Genomic DNA, 14,504 nt, shown 5'->3' on the forward strand with positions numbered 1-14,504 from the left:
GTCTGGCTCAGTCTCTGTGGGGCCTCTGGGTCCTGGTTCACAAAAGGTTTTGTTTGAGCCCTCCTCTCTGGCGAGTATGGGGTGTGATTCTAAATGTGATTTCTCCCCTCCTGCTGTCTTCTTGTGGCTTCTCCTTTGCCCTTGGACGTTTGGTATCTTTTTTGGTGGGCTCCAACATTCTCCTGTCAATGGTTGTTCAGCAGCAAGTTGCAATTTTTGAGTTCTCACAGGAGAAGATGAGCTCATATCCTTCTACTCTGCCATCTGTATCAGGCCCTTTTCTAAGTAATTAAATTGTATAAACTCATTTCATATTCATTGCTACCCTATGATGTAGGTTATTATTTTTATTTACATTAAAATTTTGGACTAATTATGAACCAGCAATTTATAAAGTGTATAAGTTACACTAAGACAAGGGGGATGAAGTGGAAAAGAAAGTCTAAAGATGTTAAAATAGTGACAAATTTTGATACAGCTCTCCAGAAGATCAAATTCCATGGTAAACACTGGATCTAAGAAAATAATTATAAACCAATGTATATCATACTAGAAACATGCATAAGTAAAATATTTGGACACTTTGAGAAAAGAAATGAGGTAAATTATTTCTTCTGTGTATCAATTGAATGGGATATGGGTTTTCTACCTAAAAGAGGTAACTGGGGATTCTAAACAGAGGGAAATGTACAAAAATAATAATACAAATAACACAAAGTTATTTGAAGGTAAAAGCAATTAGTTTGTGGAGACAAGAGTTAGAACTTAAAAAAAAAAGCAGGATGGTAAACTGAGGCTATTTCTTGATTAATTGTTACATCAGGACAATAAAGTCCCCTTACAGAATTCCAACTAGAGTAGTACCAGCACCACAATTCAAAAGCATCAAATATTTGAACTGTAGTGCTGGACAAGACGCTGAAGAGTCTCTTGGACTGAGAGAAGATCAAACCAGTCAGTACTAAAGGAAATCAACCCTGTCTATTCATTGGAAGGACTGATGCTGAAGCTGAAGCTCAAATTCTTTGGTTACATGATGTGAAGAGCCAATTCACTGGAAAAGATCCTGATGCCGGGGAAGGATGAAGGGAAAGAAGAAGAGGGTGGCAGAGGAAGAGATGGTTAGATAGCATCACTGACTCAGTGGACAAGAATTTGAGCAAACTCCTGGAGAAACTGAGGGACAGTTTCTGTCCTGGCATGCTGGGAAGCCTGGGAATCTGGAACCTTGGCATACTGCAGTCCCTGGGTTCACAAATAGTCGGACGCTACTTAGAAACTGAAAAACAACAACAGTCACATGAGAAACTTGTGTTTTAGAAAGGTCAGTTCTGTAGACAGTGTAGAGGATATGCTGAGAGACTAGCAAGGTAGATATGTATTATCCAGTATACTCTTATGTACCCAGTATATGTTATAGCCAGTATACTCTTAATTAGCTTATCATGAAAAACAATTTGTGGTCAAATGCAGTTGAGAAATTCTCATCACTGATATTGGAGCCAGACTACATGGGCATAAATCCTCTCTTACCAGTAGCTCAGATTTTGGTTAGGATATTTAACACTTTAATGAAAAACTTCCACATTTTTAATGTAAATAAATATAATAACCTACCTTATAGGGTAGTAATGAATATGAAATGATTTTCTACAATTTAATTACTTAGAAAAGGGCCTGATACAGGAGAAATGTTGTTTCAATGTAAATTCTAAACAAAGGTCTTCCCTGGGGATTTATATATTCTATTTAAACCTCACAGCAGCCCATCAGTTAGATAATATTAGTCCCTTCATATAGTGATGAAGCTATCGTTAAAAGTAGATGTATCCACAATTCTCTTTGGCTCCTAAACCCAAGCTCCTTCAACTATACTATATGTCATGAAAATGTCAAAAAAGAGAGGATTTTGAACATGCATAGGTTCACTAAACTCTATAGAAGAGTGAAACATGGGAAGCTATTAGAAGAGATTTTCTTATTGGAAGGCATGAGATCATAAAATAACAATTTCAAAAGAATGGACTTGGTTGATGACAGATTATAACAGAAGGTAAGCATATAAAGCAATACATACAAATTAAACTCAGAATTTTTCACATCAAAAGGGGAGGAAGAAAATAGAGTAACTGCACTAGTGGTAGAGAAACTGCCTGCCAGTGCAGGAGACATAAGAGACATGGGTTCGATCCCAGGGTGAGGAAGATCCCCTGGAGAAGAAACGGCAACCCACTCTAGTATTCTCGCCTGAGAACCTCACGGACAGAGGATCCTGGCAGGCTACAGTCCATAGTGTCACAAAGAGTCAGACACAACTGAAGAGACTTGGCATGCACATGAAGAGTTAAGAAACTTTTCTGTGTAATTTGTGTGTGAGCATACAATGTGTGTGTGGGTGAGTGTTAAACATTTCTATTCTTCTGTATATGTGGAAGATAAGTGGGGCTTGAGCATTCTAGAATGTTCAGGAAAAGGAACCAATGTAATGATGAAAAATGATAGAGTAAAAAAAGGAAAACCTGATGTATCAAAACTTGGGGTAAAAGTATCTTTAAAGACATTTCCAGAAATAGGAAGAGATGCCTGTCTCCTAAACCAGAAGGGAGTTTAAAGAATATAATGGCCTCCATTAACTCAGTGACTTGGTAACATGAATCAGTAACATTTTCTAAGTGCTTGCAATGCACTGTGCACTATCGTAAGCACTTTATGTGGATCAATTCATGCAATTCTTATAACAAGCTTTTGAGGTAGCTGTTGTTACAAAGAGGATATGTGAAGTATAGTTGAAGTGCTGGGACTTAAAGTTTTATAGTTTAGCTTTACAATCCCTGAATTTACTGACCCCAGAGTATTGCCTTTCAGGCTAAACCCCGGGCTAGGCAGTGGTAAATGGGAGGCCAGTTCAGTATTTTTGAATGTTTTAGAATATGGAGGTGTCTGAAAAAAGAGAAATGAAAAGAAACTGAAATATAAAGATAGAAGCAAGTGAAAATGAGGAAGAACAGGAGCCAAAACAGGAGACAGAATGTTAGCAGAAGATTCTAGAAAGAAATCGGCTTAGAGAAAGGAAGAAAGAAATGAAGACAAATGCAAACTACATTAGATGCTAAGTTAAGTGTGTTATTAAAATTAAACTACTTTAGTCATATCTAGTTCATTTATTTTTAGAATAAGTTGTCACATTATTAGGTTTGAAATTTAGTCTTTCTTTAAAAATTAACTTGCATGAGTAGGTTTGACTATCTTTAAAAAAAAAAAATTATCCTCTCTTTTGCACTGCTTCTGTCACCTTATGGAGCAGTTGCATGCTAAAGGTGAAATTATGCTGAGAAAGATCTGTCTGGAAATACCTAATTGTAAGGACAGAGACTGAGTGAAAATGATAAACTATTAAATTTGAACATGCATCAAAACCCTTTAGTTCTCCTAAATATTTTTTATATTTTTAAAATTACTGATATATTTCAAGTGTAATATTGTGCTTTTTGTTGGGAATTTCTAAAGATATTTGGGAAAAAAGAATATGATTATTATAACATAAATTAATAAGAATTTTGCTCATAAAAATTAACAACTTAGTGACTTAGGTTAAATAAATTTATTTTCCTATAGAAAAATGAAGGAGTTTTAGATTTTTTTTAAATTTTAAAAATTTCAAATTTGTAGTTTCATGTATATAGTATGAAGTATTTCCCTGGTGGCTCAGTGGTAAAGAATCTGCCTGCAATTCAGGAGCTATAGGAACTGCAGGTTCAGTCCCTCAGTTGGGAAGATCCCTTGGGGGAGGAAATGGCAACCCAATCCAGTATTCTTGCCTGGACAATCTCATGGGCATTGGAGCCCGGTGGACTGTCGGAGGGGTTGCAAAGAATCGGACATGACTGAAGCGACTTAGCACACATGCATATATAGTATGAAATTCACTGGAACATGAAAAATTAGCTTTCGGTTTTGCCATATTCAAGAAAAAGTTGTGTAAAAACAAATACTGATCAAATGTAAATTTTAGTTTTTATTTTCTACTCCCTCTTATTAAAGACTGAGCTTTACAGTTTTCATTCATTACTGGAAAGGGGGAAGAGTTTTAAAATGTAATTCTTCACTTCACTACTTTAACTGACTATAAGGATTCCAATGGTTATATTGCTTTGCATTTAGAAAAAAAAAATTATTATCTTCACTATTTTCTGGCTTTTTTCCCTTTAGTAACAGGTTTATTTTCTTTGGTTAATATGCAGCAAAATGAATGAAATTTCATTTTGAAATTTCTATTATGATGGTTAATAAAAAGAAGAAAGTAATAAGTATTCACCATTTTCTTCTTGTTTTTAATAAAATGTAATTGAAAAACAGAACATCTAAATTTCAATCAATAGGAAGATAAAAACCATTATTTACATCAAGAGGTTTTTATTTCAACTTGGTACTTCCTGTGACTTTAGCTTACTAAGTAAACCGTGAAAGGCTTCCACAAAGTGCACATTCCTGATCAGGGTCTGAGATAGAGTTTTTCAAGATCAACAATTAAAACACCTATGCCATAAGGCTTCAGGCTAACCCTTGATACATTTAGTGTGAAAGGAACTGTAAACCTAATGAAGAGGGTTTTATGTTAGTAAATGAAACTAATACAGAAAATGTTCTAGGGCTTCAAAATGAATAGCTTGTAAAGTCATTCTCTGAGGCTTCTCGTAGCATAGTGTCTATGTGGCCATAGTTACATATCACCATGGTAAGCACCAGTCAAGATGGGTTTTCTTGCTTACTTCCTGCTGAAAATTCCTTGCTACTAATCCAATATATTGAAAAGAAAAAGTACAATATTTACTGTTAATATGGAAATTGAAACCAAAACCAGGTAGTTATTAGAAAAGTGGCTCATCCTATATGCACCCAGATATGACACTAGGCCTTTTTTCCCCTACCATTGCAGTCTCTTAGCAGTTTTATAGATAGTTTCCTTGATAGTAAGTAAGCAAATGGGTTATAGAAGTTGAGTGGCATAGGACATCTTTAGGGATTATAATCTAACTACATAACAGGTGAAGAACACTTACAGAATTTGATTATATTAAATATCCTACAGATTTCACCGTTCAGTATAAGTTATTTTTTTTTCTTGAACAAAGACAGATAATCATTAGGCTATGAAATAATTGTTAGCAAGTCATTTGTCTAGATAATACTTAATTCTAGATTTGCCTTTAGCTTTCACTATAGTGGTATCATTGCTCTCTATCTTTTCATCCTGAGAAGAAATATAAAGAAATGTGGAACTGGTTAATATCAGCTTGTTTGACTCTGTATTTGGTTAGAGAAAAGGTTGACACTGGATTAAAGTAAAGCTGTTATTTATTTTGAGTTGTTATGCATATATCACTAGTTTTCACTAATGAAAAATTAGCTGTGATTTACCCACCAAGAGAACAATTCCATTTCAAGAGCAATTTATAAAGCTTGGAGACAACCATGAATTTTATATAGTACAATTCATCAGGTCTTAACAATGGACAACCAAAATTAACTAATCAAAATCTAATTTTACCACTGGCCCAAAAAAGAAAGTAAGTTAAGATTTCCCAGATCCTTTTTTTTATTGTTGCATTAGGTTCTTGCCTTTCTGATTATTTCACTTTCCTCTATTGTGTCTAGCACGGTGGTATATCAAGGGAAAGCTAAAAATCCAAGTAAACGGTAGCAGAGCATTTACATAAGCTCAAGTAACGGAAGACAGACTTCAACTCTATACAAAACTTATATGAAAGGTAAAAAATCTTGACCACATTCCTATATGTTCTTATCCCCAAATTAGAAAATGCATGTTGAATTTTGTTTTTGTTTCACCATATATGAAACTCAAGAAGGAGTTAAGCATATGTCAATTATTATCAGAGAATCTGGAGAAAGTCCTATGGTGTACATTATAAAATTCTTTATATTGATCAGTGATTTCCAGACTGAGTTCCCATGTATATTCTCAGAAATATACAAGCCTCCATTAGGTTTTACTTTTAACTTATTTCAATGTGTACACACATCTATGTATCCTCAAATATATATACATATTTATACCGGAAAAACAAGAACACAATTTTTTAGCCAAGTACCTTCAGGACCTTTTTAGTCTACATTCGCTTTTGTGTTGGCATCAAGTGAATAAGAGTTTTGATTATTTGTTGGCTTGAGTTTCTCAGTCTGGCATCCAAGAACATATTCCTGGGACCTGAAAGTTTTTAACTTCAAGAAATAATGGCATAGATGACCCTTAATAAGCCGATTGCTTGCCGTCGTTTGTGTGCCGGTAGTAAAATATTGGGTGAACTGCTGATCATAAAGCAACAGGAAAATGATTGGCATTTGGGTTATCATCATAATCTCCATGTTCATATCCTTCTCCTCCCATAAGATTTTGCCTTAAAATAGCCTATAAAGGCAGAATACAGCCAGCCAACCTGGACTTGACCTGACTTTCATAGCCTCATTTGCACTGCAACTACCTCTTCCCAAATGGCTAGGAATACAAACCCAAGTGATTCCCTGGTGGCTCAGACAGCAAAGCATCTGCCTACAGTGCAGGAGACCCGGGTTCAATCCCTGGGTTGGGAAGATCCTCTGGAGAAGGAATGGCAACCCACTCCAGTATCCTTGCCTGGAAAATCCCACGGATGGAGGAGCCTGGTAGGTTACAGTTCATGGGGTCGCAAAGAGTCAGACACGACTTGAGTGACTTCACTTTCACTCACAAACCCAAAGCCTGAGAGAATTCTCTTGAATGGTCCCTTTGCCTTCACCTCTGTTTCCTCTTACCAGCTCCAGATGGCGTATTTTCTTATAGAAAGTCCAAAGCTTATTAAATGTTTCAAGAAAGATATTAAAGGGTAGAAGATTATAAACAGCATAGGTTTATAATTAAGAGCATGAATTCTGGAGCCAGCTTACTATGTTCATATTCTTTGTTCTGCCACTTAATTGTGTGACATTAAATTTGCAAACTGTATTATTAGATCATTTAAATTGTTAAATATTAATCATATTTAATATTTACAGGTAATTTAATGTGAAACCAAAATTAAATTTTTCTTAAGGTGGAATGTGAGTGCAGTGTCGAATTACAATTATGACCATGTCCTCATGATTAAAGTAATGGTATGAGGCTACCTAGGCTAAATGGATGGTCTCATCTGATATCCCCATGAGTTTTTTTTCAAGCCAACAGATCACTTTCATTCTAATTTTATTAGACATAAAGGGAAACCTTAAAGTTTTATTTAAAATATGAAGGAATCCTCCTGTTTACTTAGAGATATTAATTAACATCATTTTATCTCAAGATCAGTAAAATTCTCAAGCATGAGCTACTGTAGCATATGGATTCTCATTATTAAAAAAAAAAGATCAAGAATTTGGTTTTGTATAACATTGCTGATCATGATCGATAAAGATTGTGCTGTCACATGTGGGTTTAAAATGGAATTATACATATTAATACCAAAAGAAATCTAAAAACCATTTTCAACTAATGTTTTTATATTTAGGGAAAAACTCATGAAATGTCAGATTCCTGATAACTTTTTATTATACAGTATATTTATTTGTATTGTTTGTATTTAAAAAAAATAGTAATCCTAATTTAAGTACAGGCAATTGTGTTGATTGTTAAAAATAACAATTAATTAATTGTAATAACAGTATTTGAAGTACTTTTGTAGTTTTTATATTTTTACACCTAAAACATGAGATTCTGAAAAATAAGATATACATTTTTATTTGTGACAATAACTAGAACATTATTTTAAAGTTTTACTATGTAATATTAACAGTCAAATTGGAAACTTCACAGATGCTTATCTAAAGTTTTTCACTAAACGATGGGGAAATTAATGTCTTAAAAGAAAATTCAAAGAACATGTTAGTAACTTAAATCATCAAAAATGTTAACAGATTACTTAATATATTTTATTATAAGGAAGATGAAAGTGTTAGTTGCTCAGTCGTGTCCGACTCTTTGTGACCCCATGGACTGGAGCCCACCAGGCTCCTCTGTCCATGAGATTCTCCAGGCAAGAATACTGGAGTGGGTTACCATTTCCTTCTCCATTTGATCTTCCCAACCCAGGAATGGATGGATGCTGCTGCTGCTGCTAAGTCGCTTCAGTCGTGTCCGACTCTTTGAGACCCTATGGACTGCAGCACACCATGCTTCCCTGTCCATCACCAACTTCTGGAGCTTACTCTGGAATGGCAAACCACCTCAGTATTCTTGCCTTGATAATCCCATGAACAGTATGAAAAGGCAAAAAGATAGGGCGCTGAAAGATGAACTCCCCAGGTCGGTAGGTGCCCAATATGCTACTGGAGAAGAGTGGAGAAATAATTCCAGAAAGAATGAAGAGATAGAGCCAAAGCAAAAACAACACCCAGTTGTGAATGTGGCCAGTGATGGAAGTAAAGTCCAATGCTGTAAGAGCAATATTGCATAGGAACCTGGAATGTTAGGTCCATGAATCAAGGCAAATTGGAAGTGGTCAAAGAGGAGATGGCAAGAGTGAACATTGACATTTTAAGAATCAGTGAAATAAAATGGACTGGAATGGGTGAATTACCTCAGATGTGTGTATGTATACTGACACCATCTAAAAACTATTTAAGTCAATACTTCCTAGGTGGTGCTAGTGGGAAAGAATCTGCTTGCCAATACAAGAGACATGTGAGACTCAGGTTCGAGCCTTGGGTTGGGAAGATCCCCTGGAGGAGAGCATGGCAACCCACTCCAGTATTCTTGCCTGGAGAATCCCATGAACAGAGAAGCCTGGTGGGCCACAGTCCCTAGGGTTGCAAAGAGTCAGTCACCACTGAAGTGACTCAGAACACAAGCATGTGTGTGTGCGTGTGTGAGTGTGTGTATGTATAAATAGACACAATCTAAAATTATTTAAATCAGTTATATTTACTTGAAATAAGAAGAGATATATAGATATAGGTAACATAAGATGAATAAAATTTCTAGATCAGCTCTAATGACAGTTCTGTGGCTAAAACACCAATTATGACTTAAAAAAAATAAAAAAAATTAAAAGTGATTTTTACATCAGAATATAAGTGAGTTTTTCATAAAATGTTCCGTTTCAGACTTGTAAATGGATCATTTAGCTTTTAGGAAAGTTCAGATGATTTATCTTACTTAATGAAATTAGCTCATAGTGTGTTTCAACTGGCTGTAACGAAAACTTAATTTATTTAATTATATCTTTCTTATATTTTCTTAACCCGTCACTTCTTAGTGCAATGTTTTTAAACCATGACATCTGCTTTTACATTGTTTGCTATGGGAAGGTTACGTAAACTTCTTTATCTTAGGCATTACATCCAAGATATTTGATCTTTTATTTGCTTTACATTATTATAATGATATAATAATACATACTTATATTTAAAAATCAAGAGCAGTACAGAAATATAGAGAGCATTCCTTTACTGCACCATCGTCATTCCCTCTCTGCAGAAGTTTATGTATCTTCATGTAAAATTTGTGAAAACTGAAGCAAATATAAAAAGTGTATGTGTATATATGTATGTGGGCATGTGTATATGTATATATATATAGATATAGATGCATATGTTTGCTTAAATATATACTTATGCATGTATATATGAATTCACGTGTATGCTTATATGTTTGCTTAAATATTTACATATGGATATATAGAGAGGAGAGTCAGTTCTTTATAATATATTGAACATATGATTTGAAACTTTTCTTTTATAAAAATTCTAATATATCTTTTGTTGTTCAGTTGCTCAGTAGTGTCTAACTCTTTGCGACCTCATGGACTATAGGACTCCAGGCTTCCCTTTCCTTCATCTCCTGGAGCTTCCTCAAACTCATGCCATTTAACCATCTCGTCCTCTGTCATCCCCTTATCCTCCTACTTTCAATCTTTCCCAGCTTCAGGGTCTTTTCTAATGAGTTGGATCCTCCCATCAGTTGGCCAAAGTATCGGAGCTTCAGCTTCAGCATCTGTCCTTCCAATAAATATTCAGGGCTGATTTCCTTTCAGATTGACTGGTTTAATCTCCTTGCCATCCAAGGAACTCGCAAGAGTCTTCTCCAACACCACAGTTTAAAAGCATCAATTCTTCAGTGCTCAGCCTTCTCTGTGGTCCACCTCTCACATCTATACATGACTGATGGAAAAACCATAGGGAGGCCTGGCATGCTGCGATTCATGGGGTCACAAAGAGTCGGACATGACTGAGCGACTGAACTGAACTAAACTGACTATATCTCTGGTTTTTAAAATGCTGCCTAAGTTTGTCATAGCTTTTGTTCCAAGACGTCTTTTAAATTTCATGGCTGCAGTCACCATCTGCAGTGATGTTGGAGCCCAGGAAAATAAAGTCTGTCAGTGTTTCCATTGTTTCCCCATCTATTTGCCATGAGGCGATAGGAACGGATGGCATGATCTTAGTTTTTTAAATGCTGAGTATTAAGCCAGCTTTTTCACTATCTTCTTTTGCCTTCATCAAGAGGCTCTTCACTTTCTGCCATCACCATGGTGTCATCTGCATATCCGAAGTTATTGATATTTCTCCTGGCAATCTTGACTCCAGCTTGCACTTCATCCAGTCTAGCATTTTGCAGGATGTACTCTGCATATAAGTTAAATAAACAGGGTTGACAATATACAGCCTTGACGTACTCCTTTCTTGATCTGAAACCAGTTTGTTGTTCCATGTCCAGTTCTAACTGTTGCTTCTTGACCTGCATACAGATTTCTCAGGAGGCAGGTGAGATGATCTGGTATTCCCATCTCTTTAAGAATTTTCCACAGTTTATTGTGATCCACATAGTCAAAGGCTCTGTGGGATAAAGCGAGGATGGGATGATTTGAGAGAATTGCACTGAAACATGTATATTACCACATGTGAAATAGATCACCAATCCAAGTTTGATTAACAAAACAGGGCACTCAAAGCCGGTGCATGAGACAACCCTGAGGGATGGAATGGGGAGGGAGGTGGGAGAGGTGTTCAGGATTGGGGACACATGTACACCCATGGCTGATTCATGTCAATATGTGGAAAAAACCACCACAATATTATAAAGTAATTAGAGTCCAATTAGAATAAATAAACTAAAAATTAATTTTTTTTAAAAAAAGGCTTTAGCTTAGTCAGTAAAGCAGAAGTAGATTTTTTTTCTGGAATTCTCTTGCTTTTTCGATGATTTAACAGATATTGGCAATTTGATCTCTGGTTCCTCTGCCTTTTCTAAAACCAGCTTGAACCTCTTGAGAGTTCTTGGTACACGTTCTGTTGAAGCCTAGCTTGGATAATTTTGACCATTACTTTGCTAACATGTGAGATGAGTGCAATTGTGCAGTAGTTTGAGCATTCTTTGGCAGTGCCTTTCTTTGGGATATGAATGAAAACTGACCTTTTCCAGTCCTGTAGCCACTGCTGAGTTTTCCAAATTTGCTGGCATATTGAGTGCAGCACTTTCACAGCATAATCTTTTAGGATCAGAAATAGTTCAGCTGGAATTCCATCCCCTCCACTACCTTTGTTCATAGTGATGCTTCCTAAGGCCCACTTGACTTCACACTCCAGGATGTCTGGCTCTAGGTGAGTGATCACACCATCGTGGTTATCTGGGTCATTAAGATACTTTTTGCATAGTTCTTCTCTGTATTCTTGCCACCTCTTCTTAATCTCTTCTGCTCCTTTTAAGTCCGTGCCATTTATGATTTATTGTGCCCATCTTTGCATGAAATATTCCCTTGGTATCTCTAATTTCCTTGAAGAGATCTCTAGTCTTTCCCATTCTATTGTTTTCCTCTATTCTTTGCATATATCCTTATTCTTCTATTTCTTTGCGTATGTCTTTATCCTCCTATAAATTTATAAATTCAACCTTATGTATAGGTGCTCCATAATTTATTTTGCCACACATCCATTTCTGAACATTTAAGGTGTTTTTTTTTGGGGGGGTTGTCTTGACTTGCATTCTTGCTATTATGAGCAATGGTGTATTGAATGTGTTAGACCAAAAACATTTGCAAAATTTTCCAATGATGAATTCTTAATTAAGAAGTTCCTAGTTAAATAAATTGTGCCTTTAAAATTAGACATATTTTGCCCAGTTACTCTCTAAAATTTCTGTTGCAAAATGCTCTTACAACATTGTGCTGAAACTTACTTTTTTCCAACATGATAATTTCAAATATTATAACTTGTCTTAATCTTCCTTTTTTAATTTAATATCTATCTATAAACAATTATTATTTCCTGTTTTCAAATAACTATTTATTTATATGGCTGTCTGCATCTTTGTTGCTGCACGAGCTTTTCTCTAGATGCAGAGAGTAGAGGCTACTCATTGCAGTGGCTTCTCTTGTTGCAGCGCATGGGCTGTAGGGCCCATGGGTTTCAATATTTGTGCTCCCAACAGCCATAGTTGCTGTCTCCCAACCAAGCACAGACTCAATAGTTGTGGCACATGTCTTAGTTGCTCTGTGGTATGTGGGATCTTCTTGGATAAGGGTTTGAACCTGTGTCTCCCACATTGGCGAGTGGAGTCTTATTGGAGTCTTAGTGCAGTCTTTTCTTATTTTGTTCATCTCTACTTAAATTGATTTCAAAAACTATTTATACAGTAATGAATTTTTGCTTTGCTTGCTATGTGTTTTGCAAATGTTCCCTCCAGTGGGTCATTTAATTTCGTTTTTTCATTTCTGGTATCACTTTCAATTGGGAGTTTAACATTTTTAAAATATATTATTACTACTCAGTTTCATGTCATTACACAACTACATCAAGTGCAAAAGCTAACAGTATGCTTGTACTATTTAGGCATAGGTAATGAATCTGCGCTTCTTTTTAAGAACGTGTAGTTAAGGGTTAAATTATATGTCCCACAGTTTTATATATTGTGTCTTTGGAGAGCAAAAATTAGTGGGTAGAAACAGCTGTTTTAGCATCTCTATTGGTATACTGTTGCTTATAGTTTCTTGAATGATACCCTATATGAAACAGTTTCTCCAAATGTTAATAAATATTCTAAGAAAAGGAAAAATCAGTAGAGAAATATTTGTGGAAAAGCTGCATAAAATATTCATCCCCTGGACGTTTACATTTGGGCATCGAATATCTGAAGAAGGCCACCCATGAGGAAATGTGTTTAATTTCAGTGTTTCTCAAGTCATTCACCCACATATCATTTCCCAGTAGAACACTTTTAACAATTCTCTGAATGGAAATTCTAGCAGAGTTAATAGTGCAGTCTTTTCTGACAAAGGTGTTGAAAGTCTAAAATTTTAAAAAGAGGAGTTAATAGCATTCCAGATATGAGCTATAATTTTAATAGCTTATATTTTAATTTAAGTCTGAATTTTGCAATAAGGAGTTCATGATGCAGCTTAAAAAGCAGTGATATATGCCTTTAAATGGGAATTAAGACAGTGATTTAACAGCCCAAATATCTTACACTGAGACAATTTTACTCTTACTTAAGTCATGTAAGCTGGAAGTATATGAGAATATGAAGTGTGGTACTTTTGCTTCTTGGATTTGAAAAAGTCAGGGTAAAATAAATTTTAGGAAAACATATTTACCTTATTCTTTAAAAAGGAAGAATATTCTGTTGTGCTTCTATAGCACTCAGAAGTCTTTAACTATATAAAACTTTCTATAGTTCACTGAAACATAATAAAATGCTAAGAAACATTACTTTATTCTTTTTTTTCTCTGAATTTCTTCCACCAGCTCATTTTCTAGTGGGAAAAAGAAAAAGGAAAGCCTTTATATCAGAAACAATTTACGAACCATTTCAATTAAGTCTCCTATTGGCGCAAAACACAATAAAAAGCCTGGCTAAGAATTGTATTCTTTGCCTTATTAATTCAAATTTTGCCACTTCTTTTTATAAATGCCATTATTTCATGACCTACTAAGATCATTTTAGTTCCCTAAGTCGTCCTTAGTGATACTCCGAAACATGTTAAGCAAACATGGTCTAATCAAATGAGATCTCAGTCTTTCTAGGAGACAAATATATACCAGTTTGTATTTCACTTCAGTCCAGTCACTCGGTCGTGTCCGACTCTTTGTGACTCCATGGACTGCAGCATGCCAGTCTTCCCTGTCCATCACCAATTCCGGAGTTTGCTCAAACTCATGTCCATTGAGTCAATGATGCTATCTAATCATCTCATTCTCTGAGTCTATCAGTTTGTATTTATGAGTATTCAATAGATGTTGTTGTTCATTTACTAAATCATGTCTGACTCTTCGCAACGCCATGGACTGAAGCATGCCAGGCTCATCTGTCCTTCACTATCTCCCAGAGTTTTTGTCAGATTCATGTCCGTTGAGTCGGTGATACTATCTAATCTCATCCTCTGCTGTCTCTTCTCCTTATGCCTTCAATCTTTACCAACAATCAGGGTCTTTTCCAGTGAGTCAGCTCTTCCCAGGCCAAATTATTGGAGCTTCAGCATCGG

At 35.6% G+C, this 14,504-nt stretch overlaps 1 protein-coding gene across 4 annotated transcripts in view; it reads left to right on the forward strand.

The window, feature by feature from the left end:
* Window positions 1–14,504, forward strand: part of GRID2 (glutamate ionotropic receptor delta type subunit 2) — a 1,592,807-nt gene that overhangs the window by 727,774 nt on the left and 850,529 nt on the right. The gene's annotated exons all lie outside the window — the stretch shown is intronic.

Source organism: Giraffa tippelskirchi, chromosome 1, assembly GCF_054371585.1.
Source record: "Giraffa tippelskirchi isolate mGirTip1 chromosome 1, T2T-mGirTip1v1.2.pri, whole genome shotgun sequence".
Taxonomy (NCBI): domain Eukaryota; kingdom Metazoa; phylum Chordata; class Mammalia; order Artiodactyla; family Giraffidae; genus Giraffa; species Giraffa tippelskirchi.